A 19,616-nucleotide genomic window follows, 5' to 3' on the forward strand; every position below is an offset into this window, starting at 1 on the left:
TGAGGCATTCCTTTGATTCACTGGTAGATCCAATGTGAGCCTTCAAACACTTGCCTTCACCTTTTCTTCCTTATCTCACAAAACTATAATGCACATTATGCATAATAGGAGATAAGCTCCACTTATCGATGATAGTGGATCCTTATCATTTGCTTCCTGCAATGCACTTATGTGACTTCCCTATTTGTGAAACACATCTTCAAATAGGTACATGTGATCCGGTGTGGGCACATTCATTGTCATTCATCTCTTTGCATGGTGACTACACTTGACCTAGGGAGTCTTGCTGTTCTGCAACCTCACAGAATATCGGTAAACTGTTCATTCTTCTCCTCCACTGTTGATGTGATTTTAGGTAACATTTTGCCTCTTCATCACAAGCAACATCCAAGCATCATGATCATTGTCAACACATCACTTACCAGTTGACATACTCTCCTTACTGGTGATACACTGTACCAGTATCGGTAACCCTACCATTTCATCCACACAAGTCAAACACTAACTTGTGTACCAGTGACTCCAATGATCATTCCTCTGAATGACATTCTCTTCCTTACCTTACCGGTGTTCTGCAACACAAGGTGATATCAAAGATATCTCATCATGTACTCCTCCATGATAGTGTTGCACAAACATCTCTCATACCGATAGTTATCCTATACCGGTTGATATCAATGACAACACAATACCAACAATAGTAGTTAGGAGGATTTTTAACCCGTTTGACAAAATCTTCCAGGTCTACATGACTGATCTCCATATCTATAATAGTCTAAATGCTGGATGCCACAAAGGATTGTGGAAAGGTAGGATGCGGATCTTTCTTTCTTAACTTCCTCTTTTTCTAACTTGGAGAAGGTGAAGTTCTTTGGTAGAAACTGTGACTGCAATATATTTGAGATAGATCTTCTGAGTTAGCCAAAACATCCTCATGAGAAAAAAATATTCATTGGAACAAGATGAGTGGAAAGGCTTGTTATAGGAAGTCTTCAATGATTCTCCAAGAACAAAAATATTCTTCTTCATACTTAGAATTTTTTTAGTTAAAATTGTATCATATATTTCTATACTTAAAAATATTTCTAAGTGAAGGTGTCAATTGGGTTTGTAGGCCCAATTCACACCTAGGGTAAAGCTTATGAAATGAGAGATTCAAATCAAGTCTACAGACCCAATTTACACTTTGAAATGATAAATCAAAACTAAAAATAAGTTGGGTTCATAGGCCCAACTCACACCTATGAAAGAAAAGGAACCTGATAAGTCAGGTTCATAGGCCTGATTCACACCACATGATAAAAATGAGGTGGTGTAGGTTGCATCTAAGGACCTGATACACCATGGGAAATAATTAGTGATAGTGTTGTTAAGGTTCGTAGAACCAAATGACACTATTGCTTGGTGTAGTTTGGATCTATGAATCTGAACAACACTGTAGGCATTGATTCATGTTATATGACATATTGCTAGGGTTACTATGTTTTAAACTGGTGGGGTTTGGGTCTAAAGAGCCGAACAAAACTGTTGCTTGGTGTTTCATGCAAATTTTAAAATGCCAAAAACTATAATCATGATGTGGCTCAAATCATTAGACCTAAACGACACCATGATTGTGGTGTGTTTCATGTGGGTTTTGAAATAAAGTTAACTCAGTAGTGGCATGCATTCATATTTCAAAAACTCTAAACATAAACTATAAAAAGAAAACAAAGAACAAAAATGGAAATCATATCTTGTAAAAACTGATGGTGATGCTTTGCTTCAGAGAGATGATGATGAAGGTAGGCCACAAAATGAAGACAATAAAAACAACAAAACCAAAAGGGAAAGATAAAATAAAAAAGATTGAGTTCAATTTCAAAATAAACTCAAACTCATTTAATACAAAGTGTGAGAAAATAAATGATGTAGATCGGGTCCATAGACTCAATTTGCATCATTAGGTGCATTTCAGGTCTATGGACCCAATTTATACCGAAAATAACCATGCAAATGCATAATTAGGTTTAAGATCCAATTTGACACCAAATCTAACAAATGAAGCTAAAACTAACTTGAACAAAAAAAATCTAAAAATTTTAAAAGAAAATTCTTAAAAATGACTTAAGGACCAAGTTGGGAGAGGGAATTTAGATCAAAATCATCTCTATTTACATGCTTAGAGTATATAGACCACAAATTCAAGTAAAAATTATGGTAGGTTATCCTATTTTTTTAGGTTTGAAAACCAAATCTAAAAATAGGATAATAGAATGTTGATCCAATCCCCCTCTCAACCTCTGATAGTGTTCAACATTTTTGTTTTAAAAAAATTGATAGTTTGATGATCATCATTGAAAACTTGCCATTTTTAAGAATTGTTAGGAACACTGGGCTGAAAAACCAACTCAATAATATACATATCCCCATGAAAAATCCCTATGAAAAACTAGAAGTGTAGTTGATATAGTCATGAAATCAACCTTGTCGTTATACTCCCTTCGAACAATAGATATATTGAATACATTAAACTCCTATATGCAATCCCAAATAAGATTCCAGTAATGCTTCAATCTCTTGTTCTTTGTTTGATAGAGGTTCCTTACTTGATGGACAATGAGCTCAACATGACATTGTGCATGGAGATTCTTGATTCTCTTTTTGAGGGCAACATCCATTCCTAAAAATAGCGACTCATATTTAGCCATATTGTTAGTATTATTGAATTGCAATTTGAAAGAGAAAGAGAAAATCTTTCTCTTAGGGGATATCTGAATAATTCCAACCCCTAATCCAACTGTTGACCAACTATTATCAAACTATAGAGTCTAGACATCATTGGAGTTCGCTATATAGACATTCTCAAAACTTGAAATTTCCTCATTTGAAGAGACAAATTTAACAGTTTTGATCACCTGTTCTTCACTATCTTTATTATTCAAAGTACTAGAAGTTGGATATTGTTGAAAAGTTTGCTAGAATAATGTTTTGTCATTGATGCCAACATACTCTTCTATGTATTCCAGTGTTGCAGTTAGATTAAATGAGTTGGTTTGGTTAGTGTGTTGTAGATGAGTTATTGTGGTTTAATAGGTTTAAAGATACTTATCTCTAGTTGATACAATAGAAGTTTCAATGGTTTTCATGATGTATTAATCAAGTTGTGTGATCAGGGATTATGGTTGTTATTCAGTTTTTCGTGTTATTCAATATGTTGGTTTATGCTCCGTATTGCTATACCTTTAGTTGCGAGTGTTTGGGATGTATTATGGATGTTGATGTGTGTCCTTAGATAGATTAGTTCATGATTTGGAAATCCACAAGTGAATCTTTCTGGTTGACAGTCAATTATGTTGGTGTTCTTGACCCCCAGTAGAGAGATGATGATTATAGTAATCCGAGTTGTTGTGGTGCAATTCATGTTGCTTGTGAATATTTTTAGATCATGTTCTATCCATGTTATTCATCTGCATTGAGCATTGTGCGCGGTATTGATCATTTTCTTGATTTGGTGGTGTTCTTAGTGTTATGCGATATTTATGGTGATTGTAGCATGTTACAAATGACCAAGGCATAATTATTGGAAGTGTTTTATGTTTGTGGTGGTGATTTGGGTCCAGAACATGTCTTAGCCGATATTGTGTTGGTCCATGTGTTGTTGTAGCATGTGAGGTTATTATTTTGTAATTTGTGTTGAGGGTTTAGTTGACCTTGAAATATAGGCTAATGAATTGTATAAATACATGTAATATTGACTTGAGAGATGTATTTGCATGTGAAAATATTGTTTTGATATTTCAGTGGCAGAGGAGAAAAGAGGAGAAGTGTGAAAGAGTGTGCAGAAGTGTGAAGAGAAGAGTTTGAGTATATGTGCTTAACTGAAACTGTAATCAAGCATTAGGAGATGCTATTTCATTAGTTCATATAATCTGGATTGTCCAAATCTTGTAAGGTAGTGAGCCTTCTTTAGGGTTGTATCCCTTCTTGTATTTGAGTAGTGAGCTTTAGGAAGTCTGCCTGAATGCATGTGCATTCCCCATTGTAATATTTCACTTAATCCTAATAGGGTATTATCTCTTTGTTGGTAGGTTCCCACCATGTTTTTTCCCTTAACTGAGTTTTCCACGTCAAAAATCTTGGTGTTGTGTGTGTTATTGATGCGGTGTTGTTTCATGCTTTAAACTATTAATTATTAGCTCTAATTTGTGGTTTAAGTTGTAGTAAGTTTCTGTGCAAATTGATTTACCCCCTCTCAGTTTTCTACATTGTTGCCTGCAATTGGTATCAGAGCTAGATTCTCTGGAAGAAGCTTGACCGCTTTAGGAGATTCGAGATGACAACCTTTTATTTTAAGAAGGATAGTCTAAGTTTTGATGGAACAAATTATACTCTTTGGAAGAACCGAATGTAATGTAATTTGAGATGCATCAGTGAAGACTATTGGAAGATTACTAAGAATGTTTATAATGTTCCTACATCTCTGGATGAGATTAAGGAAGCTGAATTCAATATCAGAGCAAAGGAAGCATTGTTGAGTGCCTTATTCGATTCTGAGATGACTAATGTGATGGATTTGAAGACTGCTCATGAGATCTAGAAGAAGATAAAGAATTTGTATGAAGGTGATAGTCATGTGAAAGTTCCTAAGTTGCAGATCTTGAAAGGAAGGTATGAGACACTGAAGATGGGTGAAGATGAGAACATTACTTCCTTTATGTAGAAAGTTAATGAGCTAGTGTTGAATATCAAATGTGCCTATTGTTAGTATTTTGGATATGTTGATATGGTTTTGTCATTGATGTCAACACCTGTTGTGATGCTAAAAATGTGGTATATAAGAGACATACACATATAATGAGACAATAAAATGTAATTGAAAAGCTTAATTCAAAACTAGATTAGAAATGCAAACCATAAGCCTTCCTTGAAATGTCCAATTTTCCTCTATTCTTGAGGACCTTGAAGGTGTTGGATTGATGGGCTCTCAGTGGAGAAATGACCTCCAAAGTGACAACTCAAGATTTGAGTAGCTATTTGATCATGTTTGACTAAGGAGATGATATGAAATGAATGATTTAAGAAACTAGATTAACATGCTATGATTAATCCAAAAGCTAATTACTAGATAATTGAAATGTAAAATGCCTATAGTAACAATGCCTAAATTGATATGAGATGGGATCCTTATTGCTCCAAAATGGGGGATATTTATAGGAATTCCAAGGCCAAAGCTTAGGTGGCAAGAATCGATGGTCCAGATTTGATCTGAAGATATCAAGGGCCAAGATTGAGGAAGTTGGAGAAGAGGTTGGAGGAAGGGACACTTGGCATCTCTATGGTGACAAGTGTTAAGGAGCCTTGCTCATGAGAGGGCAAGTGTCCAAGGGAGGAGACATGCGGTTAAAGTGCCATGTGTCTCAAGGAGAGAATATCCACACCATGGGAGGTTAGGATAAGGAGGTTAGAATGTGCAAGATAGGATAGGGTTAGTTAGACCCAAGATTAGATTGAATGGGTTAAGTTAAGGGATGGTTAGGTTAGGTGGTTAAACGTTAGGAGCCATGTGCTCGTTTGAATTTAGAAATTCAAATAATTGGAAAATGATAATTAATCTCAATAAACTTGATTTTGTTAATCTTAATTAGGGATTAGAAGAATTGACTAATATGGGGAGACACTAATTAATTTATAATTAATTAATCAAAGGGGGATATCAAATGAACTATATCAATAAATCATTTATATTTATTTACTAGTAGATGAATAGAGAAATCAATTAAATTGCTTGTGAATTCAATTAATTAGGAAGGGGAATTAATCAAATAACTGCATATTTAATTAACTATCTTTAGACCATTTTTAGGTGTATACACCTATCATCACTTGTCAACACTTATCAGCACTTGGAGATCTTTGGTTATGTTCACCGACAAGTCAGAGACTTATGCACAATCACTGGTATTTGGTTTACCGACAGATTATATTGTTCACTGACACTTGGAATGACTTGGAGACTACTTGGTTATGTCAAAGACATTATCTGATCACTTGGTTTTGGAGATTTGGTTATTGGTTTATTCAGGTTTTCATATTTGTTGTTACTGACAAATAGGCCAGGATATACACTGACATGCATATCTATTCTAGATTAGCATGATACATTATGGAGATGATTTATTATTATTGTAAATGCATTGAGCTGACATCATGCATCAGATATCGATTTATTTGTAATTGATTTTATTGTAATATCTTTTAGTGAGCCGACCTACTCAATTGGTCTTAGGTTATGGTATAAATGTAAGATCTCATTTGTGAGATTGATATGCGATTAAAAAAGAATTGTAAAAAGGGATATGTGAAAATAAGCAGAGCTATACACGTAGACATCATTTGAAGGTTGAAGGAAGGTTTTTGTGAAGGAAACCAGAACTTAACTGGTACTGAATATAGCATATGAAGATGCTATTTTAAGTAGTACATTATCATTGGATTTAACCATCCAAATGTAGTCAGTGTCTCTCATTTTGTGATTGAGTAGTGAGCTCCAGGCAGCTGGCCATTTTGCATGTGCAGAATCCATATTGTACACACATACTATCTGCAGTAGTATCATCTGATTGTGGGTAAGGCTTCCCACTGTGGTTTTTCTGCTTACAAGGTTTCCACGTACAAATATTTGTGTTATGTGTTGTGGATGTTATTGTCTTTCTGTTTCATGCATTAATCTTTATCGGTACTGCAATTAACAGATAAAACTGTCTACCGGCATAAAGTCTGGTTTACTGACATTAAGCATTAAGTTTTGGTTAAGTTAATTTTGGTTGAATTTATTTGATAACTGATTCACCCCCATCTCAGTTGTCTCTGGGACCTAACAATTGGTATAAGATCTTAGTCCTTCTTTTTTTAGAAGTTTAACAACTTGAGTAGATCCAATGTCTTCTAACTATTTCAGAAAGGATATTCTGAAACTTGATAGAACTAACTATGGCATATGGAAGATCAGGATGGAGACACATTTGAATTTCATTGGAAAGGACATCTAGGATGTTACTAAGAATGGCTATACCGCTCCTACTCAAGGTCAACCTAATCCACCTAACTTAGTTAAAGATGAGGAAAATGATTGCAAAGCAAGAGAAGCACTTTTGAGCGCATTATCAGATCAGCAAGTCATGGGATTGTCAGACAAATCTACTACTAAATCTAGTTGGGACAAACTGGAAACATTGAATGAAGGAGATTCCACAGTCAAAATTGCAAAACTTGAATGCTTCCAGGTCAGGTATGAAAGTCTGAAAATGGAAGAAGATGAAAGAATTTCTTCTTTTATGGAAAGAGTAAATGAAATTGTTTTGGGTATATAATGTTGTGGAGGAACCTTAAGTGAAGATGAGATTGTTTCTAAAATTTTAAGAGATTTGCCATTGGCATATAAAATGAAAGTTACTACTATAAATGAATTGAGAACAATACATAATGCATCAGTATCTAGAGACACCTTGGTTGGAAAACTTTCAACTTTTGAACTTGAGAAATTTGGTCCTGTTACTACTATTAAGACAGATCTAGCTTTCAAGGCATCATCATCAATTGTAGCATCATCATCATCATCTGAGAAATCTAATTGGAAAGCCTTCTATGCAAGAGAACTTGAAGAAAGCAGGAGACAAAATGAAGAACTTGAAGAACTTGAAGCACTATTTTCAAGGAAAATGCCTAAAGGTCCAATTGGAAGTAAGTATGAAGGTAAAACACCCTTTAAATGTTTTAACTATAATAAGATTGATCATATGGCTTCTACATGTCTTGATAGACATGCAAGATTAAGAGAAGAAGCTAAAAGAACATATAAGCCTAACCCTGATTATCAGAAATACAAGTTTAAGAAGAATAGAGACAAATCTTGTTATTATGCTGATGAAGGAGTTACTGATGATTTTGATGAGGATCCAATAGACAATGGATGGGCTTTTGTTGCTATAATAGAAGATCAACCGGCACCCGCTGTTCAACTGGTAGAGCAGGCCCTGGTAGCTAAAGTTGAAGATAAGGATGAATGGATTATTGATTCAAGATGTTCACATCACATGACTGGTGATAAGAGTAAATTCTTAACCTTTTAGGAATACAATGGAGGTTTTGTAAGATTTGGAGATGATAAAGCTTGCTTGATCAAAGGAAAAGACACTATATCTTTTGATGGTAAGCACAATACTGATAATGTTTACTATGTTGAAGGTTTGAAGCATAATCTTTTGAGTGTTGGTTAATTAGTTGAGAAAGGATTTCAGTTGCAATTCAAGAATGGTAAATGCAAAATCTTAAACAGAACTGGTTTGGAAATTGCAACCGGTAATCAGACTAGAAGTAATATCTTTCATTTGAACAAAAATGAGAAAGCATATTTGATTGCACATATTTATGAAAGTTGGTTATGGCATAAGAGACTTTGTCATGTAAATTTTGATTGCATTGTGAAAATCAGTACAACTAAGGCAGTAAGAGATTTACCTAAGATTATTAAACCTCACAATCTAGTATGTAAGGAATGTCAATTTGGTAAGCAAGTTAGAGCAACTTTCAAGAGTATTCTAGAGAAGTCTAACAATGTTATTGATTTAATTCATACTGATTTATGTGGTCCAAAAATAACTAGAAGTATACAAGGAGATAAGTATTTTATGCTAATCATTGATGACTATTCTAGAATGTGTTGGGTTACTTTTCTTAGGGAAAAATCTGAAGCATTTGGGAAATTCAAACTATTCAAGGTAATGGTAGAAAATGAAACCAACAAGAAAATCAAATGTTTGAGATCAAATCAAGGAGGTGAATTCACATCTAAGGAATTTAATACATTCTATGAAGTGAATGGGATCAAAAGACAGTTATCAGTACCCCGGACACCCCAGCAGAATGGAGTTGCGGAAAGGAAAAACAAAACTATCTTGGATGCAGCCAGAAGTATGATATAAGAAGAAAATCTACCTCATATATACTGGAGAGAAGCAGTCAATACAATAGTTTATACATTCAACAGAGTTCACATCAGAAGTGAAACCGGTAAGACCCCTCATGAACTATGGTTTGGTAATACTCCTACTCTTAAATATTTCAGAATATTTGGATGTAAATGCTATATTAGAAGAGATAAGTATATTGGCAAATTTGATCCTAGAAGTGATGAAGGAATATTTCTTGGTTATTCATCTAAGAGCAAGGCATATAGATGTTTTAACAAGAGATTACATAAAATTGTTGAGAGTGCAAATGTGAAGATTGATGAACAATTTAGAGAAAATTCAAGGTACACAAACTCTGAACCGACAACAAAGATATTCACAAATGAACCTACTGTGAATACACCAGTACAAAATGGTGATCTGGTTACACCAACATCATCTGAGGATTCAACAGTCACTGAAGAACAATAGCAAGTAAAAACACCCCGGTATGTAAGATTAAATCATTCTAAAGATCATATAATTGGAAACAAATTTCAAGGAGTTATGACTAGAGGAAGATTGACAAATGAAGAGGTATGTCTTATTTCTCAAATTGAACCTACATCAATTAATGAGGCATGTGAAGATAAATATTGGATTAAAGCTATGGAATATGAATTGGAACAAATTTAAAGGAATAACACTTGGTCATTAGTTCCCGGGCCTAAAGACAAAAATGTAATTGGAACTAAATGAGTTTTTCATAAATAAACTTAATGAGGATGGTAAGGTAATCAGAAATAAAGCAAGATTAGTGTGTAAGGGATATTCACAGAAAGAAGAAATTGGTTACAATGAAACCTTTGCACCGGTAGCTAGAATTGAGGCAGTTAGACTTTTATTGGCTTTTGCAACACACAAGAACTATAAAGTATATCAAATGGATGTTAAATGTGCATTTCTGAATGGAGATCTTGAAGAAGAAGTTTATATTGAACAACTTGATGGATTTTATTTGACAGATAACAAAGACATGGTTTGCAGGTTAAGGAAAGCTTTATATGGTCTAAAACAAGCTCCTAGAGCTTGGTATGCTAGATTGGACAAATATCTTTTAAAGCTTGGATACAGTAAAGGTAATGCTGACAAAAATCTATACTACAAAGTGACTAATGATGACATCTTGGTTATTGAAGTTTTTGTTGATGATATAATCTTTGGAGGAGAAGATGGATTGTGTAAAGACTTTTCTAACAAAATGTAGCAAGAATTTGAAATGTCTATGATTGGAGAGATAAAATTCTTTGTAGGATTGTATATTTCATAGACTAATAAAGGTATATTCCTATGTCAATCTAATTACTTGAAGGAATTACTAAATAAATTTGGCATGGAAAAATGTAAACTGGTAAGCACACCTATGACTACAACTGATAAATTATCGTTGAAGGATGAATCAACACCTGTTAATCCGACTAGATACAAGTCTATGATAGGAGGTTTACTATATTTGACACAAACAAGACCTGATATTATGAATGCAGTATGTATTGTTTCAATATTTTAGAGTAATCCTAAAGAAAATCATGAATCAGTACTGAAAAGGATTTTTTTGGTACCTGCAAGGCACTACAAATCTTGGTTTATAGTATCCTAGATATGAAAATTTTGACTTATGTGCATACATAGAAGCTAATTGGGTAGGAGATGTGGATGATAGAAAAAGCACCACCGATGAAGAATTTTTTCTTGGTAGCAGACTAATTTCATGGTTGAGCAAGAAACAGAGTTGTACAAGTCTATCAACAACAAAATCAGAATATGTTGCAGTAGCAACAAACTATACATAGGTATTATGGATCAAACAAATGTTGAAGGACATAAAGGTAAAATGCAAGGAACCTATAAATATTTACTGTGATAATATGGTAGCAATTGATATATCAAAGAACCTGGTATGTCACTCTAAGACCAAACATGTTTCTATCAAATTCAATTTTATAAAAGAGAATGTTGAAGCAAAAGAAGTGAAATTGGTTTATGTGAATACTAAAGAGCAGATTGCAAATATTTTTACAAAGCCTTTGCCTAAGGAAACTTTTGAATATCTTAGAGAGAAACTTGGAGTCCTACCCCCACTGGTAGAGACTTAGACAATTGATGTTTGTCATCAACCGACAAAATTAACAGAGAAATCTTTTATTCCGACTTTGATGAGGAGAGCTACTTCTCAGGGGGAGTAGTTGGTATAATAAGATGGTATTTTGTATTTGAAACTGGTTTTTGTAACGCTTTGGAATTTGATGTCAAAGGGGGAGAGATATTATGGAAAAACATTTTGGGGAGAGATATCTTTTGGGAGAGATTATTCCTAGGGGAGAGACATTATGTATTTTGATTTCTGGTTAATGATCTCTTTGGGAGATTGTTGGTTTTTGGTTTTTGGCATTTCTGTTTTAGCACTTTGATGGTTTTTCCATCTTGTGTTGTCATCAATGCCAAAGGGGGAGATTGTTGGTATTTTGGATATGTTGATATGGTTTTGTCATTGATGTCAACACCTGTCATCACTTGTCAACACTTATTAGCACTTGGAGATCTTTGGTTATGTTCACCAGCAAGTCAGAGACTTATGCACAGTCACCGGTATTTGGTTCACCGATAGATTATATTGTTCACTGGCACTTGGAATGACTTGGAGACTACTTGGTTATGTCAAAGACATTATTTGATCACTTAGTTTTGGCAATTTGGTTATTGGTTTATTCGGGTTTGCATATTTGTTGTTACCGACAAATAGGTCCAAGATATACACCGACAGACATATCTATTCCAGATCAGCACGACACATTATGGAGATGATTTATTATTATTGTAAATGCATTGAGCCAACATCATTCATCGGATATCGATTTATTTGTAATTGATTCTATAGTAATATATTTTAGTGAGTCGACCTACTCAATTGGTCTTAGGTTATGGTATAAATGTAAGATCTCATTTGTGATATTGATATGCGATTGGAAAAGAATTGTAAAAAGGTATATGTGAAAATAAGAAGAGCTATACACGTAGACATAATTTGAAGGTTGAAGGAAGGTTTTTGTGAAGGCAACCAGAACTTAACCGGTACTGAATCCAGCATATGAAGATGCTATTTTAAGCAGTACATTATCATTGGATTTAACCATCCAATTGTAGTTAGTGTGACTCTCATTTTGTGATTGAGCAGTGAGCTCTAGGTAGCTGGCCTTTCTGCATGTGCAGAATCCATATTGTACATACATACTATCTGCAGTAGTATCATCTGATTGTGGGTAAGGCTTCCCACCTTGGTTTTTCCCCTTATAGGGTTTCCACGTACAAATATTTGTGTTATGTGTTGTGGATGTTATTATCTTTTTGTTTCATGCATTAATCTTTACCGGTATTGCAGTTAACTGATAAAACTATCTACCGACATAAAGTCTGGTTTACCGGCATTAAGCATTAAGTTTTGGTTAAGTTAATTTTGGTTGAATTTATTTGACAATTGATTCACCCCCCCCTCTCAATTGTCTCTGGAACCTAACACCTATGGAGTGCTAAAAGAATCTAAGGTTATTGCTAAGGTGCTGAAATCCTTACCTCCTTCTTACAAGCACAAGGCTACTATTATTGAAGAGATCCAGACTATGACAAATGTGACGAGAGGCATGCTGATTGGAAAGCTTGATTCTTTTGAGTTGAGCAAATTCAATGAAGCCCCTCCTAAGTCTGAATCTACATTCAATGCTATTGTATTCGAGAAATGGAAATGTGATCTGGGAGAAAGTTAAATGAGGGTGTCCATTTATGAGAAAGAGATGAGAGAGTTTGAAGAATAAGAGAGAGAGCTTGAAGCCCTAATTGCTAGAAGATTACATAAATTTACCAATAAGTATGAGGGTAAGTTACCTCTTAAGTGTTTTTCATGCAATAAGATAGGAAATTTTTCCACAAGGTGTTAGGAAAGAGATATAAATCCTAAGAAGCCATTGAAGCCATATAAGCCTAAATATCAACAAAAGTATTATTTTGTTGTTGATGAAGGTGTGACAAATGATGAGTCTGAGAAGGGAAATTCAAGAGATGAATGGGTGTTCATTTCTATCAAGGAAGATGATCCAATGGCTACTGATTCTACTAGCTACATTGTTGAAGGGAAAGCTTTAGCTGCTAAAGTTGAAGAGAAAGATGAATGGGTTATTGACAATGGTTTCTCTGATCATATGAGAGGTGATAAGAGTAAGTTTGTGTGTATAGAAAAGTATGATGGTGGTGTAGTAAGGTTTGGAGATGACAAAGCTGGTATAATCCATGGTAGAGGTTCTATTTCTCTTGATGGTAAGCATAACATTGATGATGTTTTGTATGTTCAAAGGTCTAAAGCATAATGTTCTGAGTGGTGGACAAATGGTTGATAAGGGTTATGATTTGCAATTCAAGAATGGAAAATGTAAGATCTTGAGTAGCTCCAAAATTGAAATTGCATCTGGTACATAGACTAAAGGTAATATCTTTCACTTCAATTCTGGTGGTAAAAGTTGTTTGATTGCTCAGATTGATGAAAATTGGTTATGACATAGAAGGATGTGCCATGCAAATTTTGATTGCATAGTTAAGATAAGTTACACTCAAGCAATAAGAGATCTGCCTAAGATTGTAAATCCTTCTAATATGGTATGCAAGGAATGCCAGTTAGGGAAGAAGACAAGAGTTTCTTTCAAAACCAAACATTATACTTCTAATGGAATATTGTATCTTGTGCATACTGATTTGTGTGGTCCCTCTAGAGTGGGAAGCTTGCAGGGTGATAGGTATTTCATGTTGTTGATTGATGAATGTTAATGGATGACGTGGGTTACTTTCTTAATGAAGTCTGAAGAATTAGAGAAGTTCAATATTTTCAAAGATATGGTTGAGATAGAGACTAGTCTGAAGCAAAAATGTCTAAGATCTGACAGAGGTGGTGAATTTACCTTCGGTGAGTTCAATTCTTTCTGTGAAGTTCATGGGGTGAAGAGATGGTTATTTGGTCTGTGGATCCCTCAACAAAATGGTGTTGTAGAAAGGAAGAATATGATAGTTTAGGAAGCTACTAGAACCATGATGATTGAAGGGAATGTTCTACATATCTATTGGAGAGAAGTTGTGAGTAGTGCAGTATATACTCTATTGAGTTCATATCAAAGGTGATACTAGTAAGACTCCTTATAAGTTATTGTTTGGTCATGCTCCTACAGTTAAATATTTCAAAAATTTTGGTAGTAAATGCTATATCAAAAGAGATGAAGATCTAGGGAAATTTGATGCTAGAAGTGATGAAGGAATCTTTCTTGGTTATTTTACTAAAAGTAAGCCCTACTGGTGTTATAATAAAAGATTGAGAAATATAGTTGAAAGTGATAATGTGAGAATTGATGAAGGGAATGTGAGATAGATGAGATCTTTCATATATGATTTAGATGATTGGGGTGCCAGTGCAAATAGAGGAAAGCAAGTGTAAACCTAGAACCAAGTGCAGACTGTTTCGGAAAATCCTGAGAATGAAGGAGAAGGTGCAAATGCTAGTACAAAAAAAAAGAGAACAAGAGTTTGAAAATAATGAAAATCCAAAGACTCCCAGGTATATAAGATTGAATCATTTAGAACATCAGATTATTGGTTATAAGAATAGAGGTGTGATGACTAGGAGAAGAATTGTTGAAGAGTATTGCTTGATTTATAAGATTGAACCTAAAGATGTTGATTACTCTTGTAGAGATGAAAATTGGGTTAAAGCAATGGAAGAAGAACTAAATTAGATTGAAAAGAATAACACATGGATTATTGTTCCTAGACCTAAGGATAAGAATGTAATTGAAATTAAATTGGTGTTTCAGAATAAATTAAATGAGAAGGGTGAAGTTGTTATGAATAAAGCAAGACTTCTTTGTAAGGGTTATTCTCAGATGGAAGGTATTGATTTTGAGGAGAATTTTTCTTTGGTAGCTATGATTGATGTTGTTAGATTATTTCTTACTTATGTTTCTTACAAGTATTTAAAAGTTTATTAGATAGATGTCAAGTCATCCTTTTCCTAATGGTGAGCCGGAAGAAGAGGTCTACATTGAGAAATCAGATGAATTTCAGTTGATAGAAGAAAAGGACATGGTTTGTAGATTGAAGAAAGCACTGTATGGATTGAAGCAAGATCTAAGACCCTGGTATGCCAGATTGGATAAGTATTTGATGAAGATTAAATTCAATAAAGGTACCACCGACAGTAATCTGTACTTCAAAATTGATAATGATAACATCTTGATTGTTGAAGTTTTTGTTGATGACATTATCTTTGGTGGAAATGATGCTTTCTACAAGAAGTTTGCTGATGAAATGAAAAATGAGTTTGAGATGTCTATGATTGGTGAGATGAAATTCTTTTTGGGATTGGAAATTACTGAGTTGGGTAAAGGTAATTTCATATCTCAGTCTAAGTATGTGAAACAATTGTTGAAGAAGTTTGGTTTGGATGATGCAAAACCTATTGGTACACCCATGGTGACCATATGTAAGATGACTAAGGATTATGATTCTCTTAAAGCAAGTTAGACTAGATACGGGTCTATGATTGGTGGATTATTGTATTTGACTCAAACTAGACTTGATATTATGCATGTTGTTTGTCTTGTAATTGTTAGATTTCAAGTTGATCTTAAGGAATCTCATGTTGTTGTTGTGAAAATAATTTTTAGATATTTGAAAGGGATTATTGATTTTGGTTTGTGGTGTTGTTCTCAAAAAATGAGAGACCCAAGTTCACTTGCAATTAATCTATGAGTTATCCAGTTTCAAGCAATGAAGAAACTTTAGGACTTGGCCAACACAACATAGGATCCTAATGATCCTCCTGCACTTCAGGTTCTGCTAGGCCTAGGGGGGGGACACCCTTTGATGCATAAAATTAGATCCATTACTCACATATGAAAACATCAACAAAAGCAAATAGATCTCATTAAAGGTCCAAAAACAAGGAGGGTAATGTAGATGGGCTAGATCTACACTTACAACTCAATAATGTTTAAATCATGAGATGGATGGAACACTACCACAGAACAGAAAAAGAAAGATATTCTGATTTTGGATTTTACTTTTTGCAAATAACTTCTAATTGTAATAGACTAGTGCCACCATCTGGGCATAGAGTCAACACAAATGGCCACAAATGAAATCCAAGTTGCACATCAGATTCACTAAAAGATATCCCTATATTAATGCCTGACATTAATACATTCTAAACTTCAAATCAAAAGATCATACAAATCCAAACATTAATTCAGTTTCATAATTTCTACTCATAGAATTTAAATCCCTTCTGTAAAAGATGCCTAAGAATAGGAATTACACTCTCCCTCAGAGAGGATAAATTCAAACTCCCTTGAAGACTGGATTTATTAAAATTGAAAAATACCTGAAGACAATCCAATGGAAATGTATATATGCCTTACATATATGTGACCTGCAACTAAGAATTTACAGCTAAATGTATTTATTCAATGACAGAAGAATGGGAATATCAACAGTTACAACCAAGAAAATTAATGCATAAGACTGGAACCCCTCATGGAAATCTCCCTTGGAGAAATTGTCCTAAAAATTGGAACCCTTAAAAATGAGAATAATTAAGAATATAAAGAAGGGGGAAAAGATCAGATCTGCATTACAAATTGCCCAGTGTCCTCTATCCCCAACTGACAATATTCCTTGCATCGTTACCATGGAAAATTCTCTCAAAATATCTAATATTTGTTGGAACCGATTGCAAAAATGAAGTCCCCGTTCGAAGAACTTTCCAAGGATATATAATACTTGCATATTTGGGTAAAAAATACCCCTCTCATGAATTAATCCCTCCTATTGACCAATCATTTAAATTTTTGAGTTTTCTCAATAGTCATAACTATATGAGTAATTTTGATTTTTGCCTATTTTCACCTTCGTGCTCCGCCACGTGGCACCTCTTGATTTGCCCTGAGTCCACCTAGATGCCACCTCGCCTACCCTCTATGCTCCACCACGTGGCACCTCCTAATTTGCGTTGAGTCCACCTGGATGCCACCTTGCCTGCCACTAGACCGCCACCTCACTAGTCACTGATCCGCAATGGGTAACTGGCATGCATCTTCACATAGCAGATCAGTGACCACTATTGATTTGCCTTGGACCTACTTGACCTTTAACACCTGAGCTGCTCATCTGTCGGGCCCACCATTTAGTTGCCATGTCGTGATGGGTAACTGTCGTGCATCTCTCCATTGTGGTATAATGATGACCATCAGATCATCTACAACTTGCTTGCTTGTTAATTCTCCTTTCTACTACAAAATTTGGTTACCTCAAGATGCATGTGCACACGTGGGGTCCACTGGGTCGCTGAGCTAGCTCCTTGTCAAAAGCCACACTATGGATGTGTGTGACTTTGCATTTAAATATAAAAATGCTCCTCCCCACCACCAATGTGGGATAAATGCTTTTGCATATTCTCATGGTTTGTTTATTTGCTTGAAAATTTCTTTGGCCTTTTACCCACGTGAGGGAGGAATTAAGTTCCACACCTGTAGATTGCATTTGCCTGGAGGTTTCTAAGATTTCTCCACCGTTTCCCACCTTCTACCACGCTCTGGCTGGGGACTATGTGGATTTGGCAAGGCACCTGCCAATTTGCATTTGTTCCATGCTTTACCTTGCCACGCACCACACAGGGAAACCATACTACACCAAGGGAGGAATTAACAAGGTCGTGGATCTACTTTACACTAGCCAATGCACTTTGCTTCTTTTAAAACCTTCAAAATAGCCCCTTTCAATGCCAAAATGGGGAAGATTGTGTCAACACCTGCTATTTGCCTTTGTTTAGAAGCTTTCATTTTAACCCTCCCTAACCTCCATGCAGGGAGGAAAGAGGTACACGAGGGGAGGTAGCATCTGCCATTGCATTTGCTTTGGGGGGTTTCATCACCTTTTATCTACCACGCACCATAAGGGAGGAGACCACACCTGCCAATTTGCATCTTGCTTGAAGGTTTCATCGGCTATACCCATTCCACATTTGTTGAAGGTTATATGGTCCTTACACATGCTAATTGCATTTGCTTGGTGTTTACTAAAGCACTCCCTAGACACGACGCCACTCATAGCTCACAACAGGAGAGGATTGGAAAAGGTTGTGGAATTTGGCTTACACCTGCCCATGTGTATTGCTTGAAAAATTTAAATGCTCCATACTCCACCTCACACACACAACAAGGAGGACTGCTGCCAATGGCTATGGAAATGGTTTTATGCCTGGCAATCACATTTGCTTGGAAGCTTCTAAAATTTTGCCCAACTAGTTGCCACATATTCACAAGGTTGGCCATTAATTGTAAAAGTGTCTGATACATTTGGCGCACCACTGTGAGTATGGATTGTTTCATATTCTCACTTCCGTCACTGAGGAGAGACTCCAATCTGAAAGTGTGAAGCGGTTCTGTGATGCAAGTGCATTTGTTTGAAGTTGCTAAAACTTGTTTGGGACTGAAATCTGGACACACTCTGCTTGTGAAAAAAACTCATCTCCATGCTTCTCCTTTATACTTAAATCATATAACACATGATTTAAAATAATAATTTAAACCTTGCCTAAAAAGATACATGAAGCTACAAGTCAGGTTGGGCCCCAAAGTGGGTCCGGCTAAAAAAAAATCATTTTCATGCCACTGATTCTTGAAAAGCTTTCAGGCATCTTGAACATGACTATGGAGTTAATTTGTACCATTATCCGATCATTAAGAGTCAACTTGCAACTGTCAGACAAATGTGTCACATTTTCACATTTAAACCCAAAGATGCATTTCAAAAACTAGTCAAAACACCTTTTCAGACTTCACAAACTGATAGGCGTACTGTCTGATATACTGGCATTCACTCTGCAAAACCATTTCTCAAGATGAAACCCGGGTGAAGAAATATTAATAGTCAAAGTTGATTAAATGGCTCTGTCAGCATTTGAGCCTGATAAAATCAATGTGCAAGGACCACAAAGTGCACACATTAAAAATATCAAATGGTCTTCGTGGATCCTAGAATCTAGGGCATAGATACCTTGAAGTATAGAGAAGATCGTGAAATGTTCAGTTTGACCGGGAAGATGATAGGGTGCAAATGGTGAGCTCATGAAATTAGCCACTTTAATAGAGGTAACAATGAAAGCGCAGAAAACTCAATAAAATGGCTCAAGAAACCATCTTGGAAATCTGATCAAACGGATTGGTAGTAGCTTCAAACTGAAAACATAGCTTGTATTTCATACTAACAGCATCTCAGAATAAAAATGTTACTACTTATCAAGTTGCCATTAGTTTTATGTTCAAAGTTATTCTATATATTCTAGTCGGTCACTACTACCAAAATATTCAGTCGGTATGAACAATCTAGTCGGTTATAGAAGAAAGTAGTCACAGAGCATAGTATACACCGAGCTATCTACCAAGTATCATTCCATGTCTACCAAGCAGCAAAGATGACACACCGAGTGAAACGTGTTACCAGATTCATTGAACCTGGACATACATATGAAAACATGTTACAAGATCAAGGAACATAGAACCATTATCACATTGGAAATTGCACTTAAAGATTGTG

The sequence above is a fragment of the Cryptomeria japonica genome, chromosome 9, assembly GCF_030272615.1.
Source record: "Cryptomeria japonica chromosome 9, Sugi_1.0, whole genome shotgun sequence".
Lineage (NCBI taxonomy): Eukaryota > Viridiplantae > Streptophyta > Pinopsida > Cupressales > Cupressaceae > Cryptomeria > Cryptomeria japonica.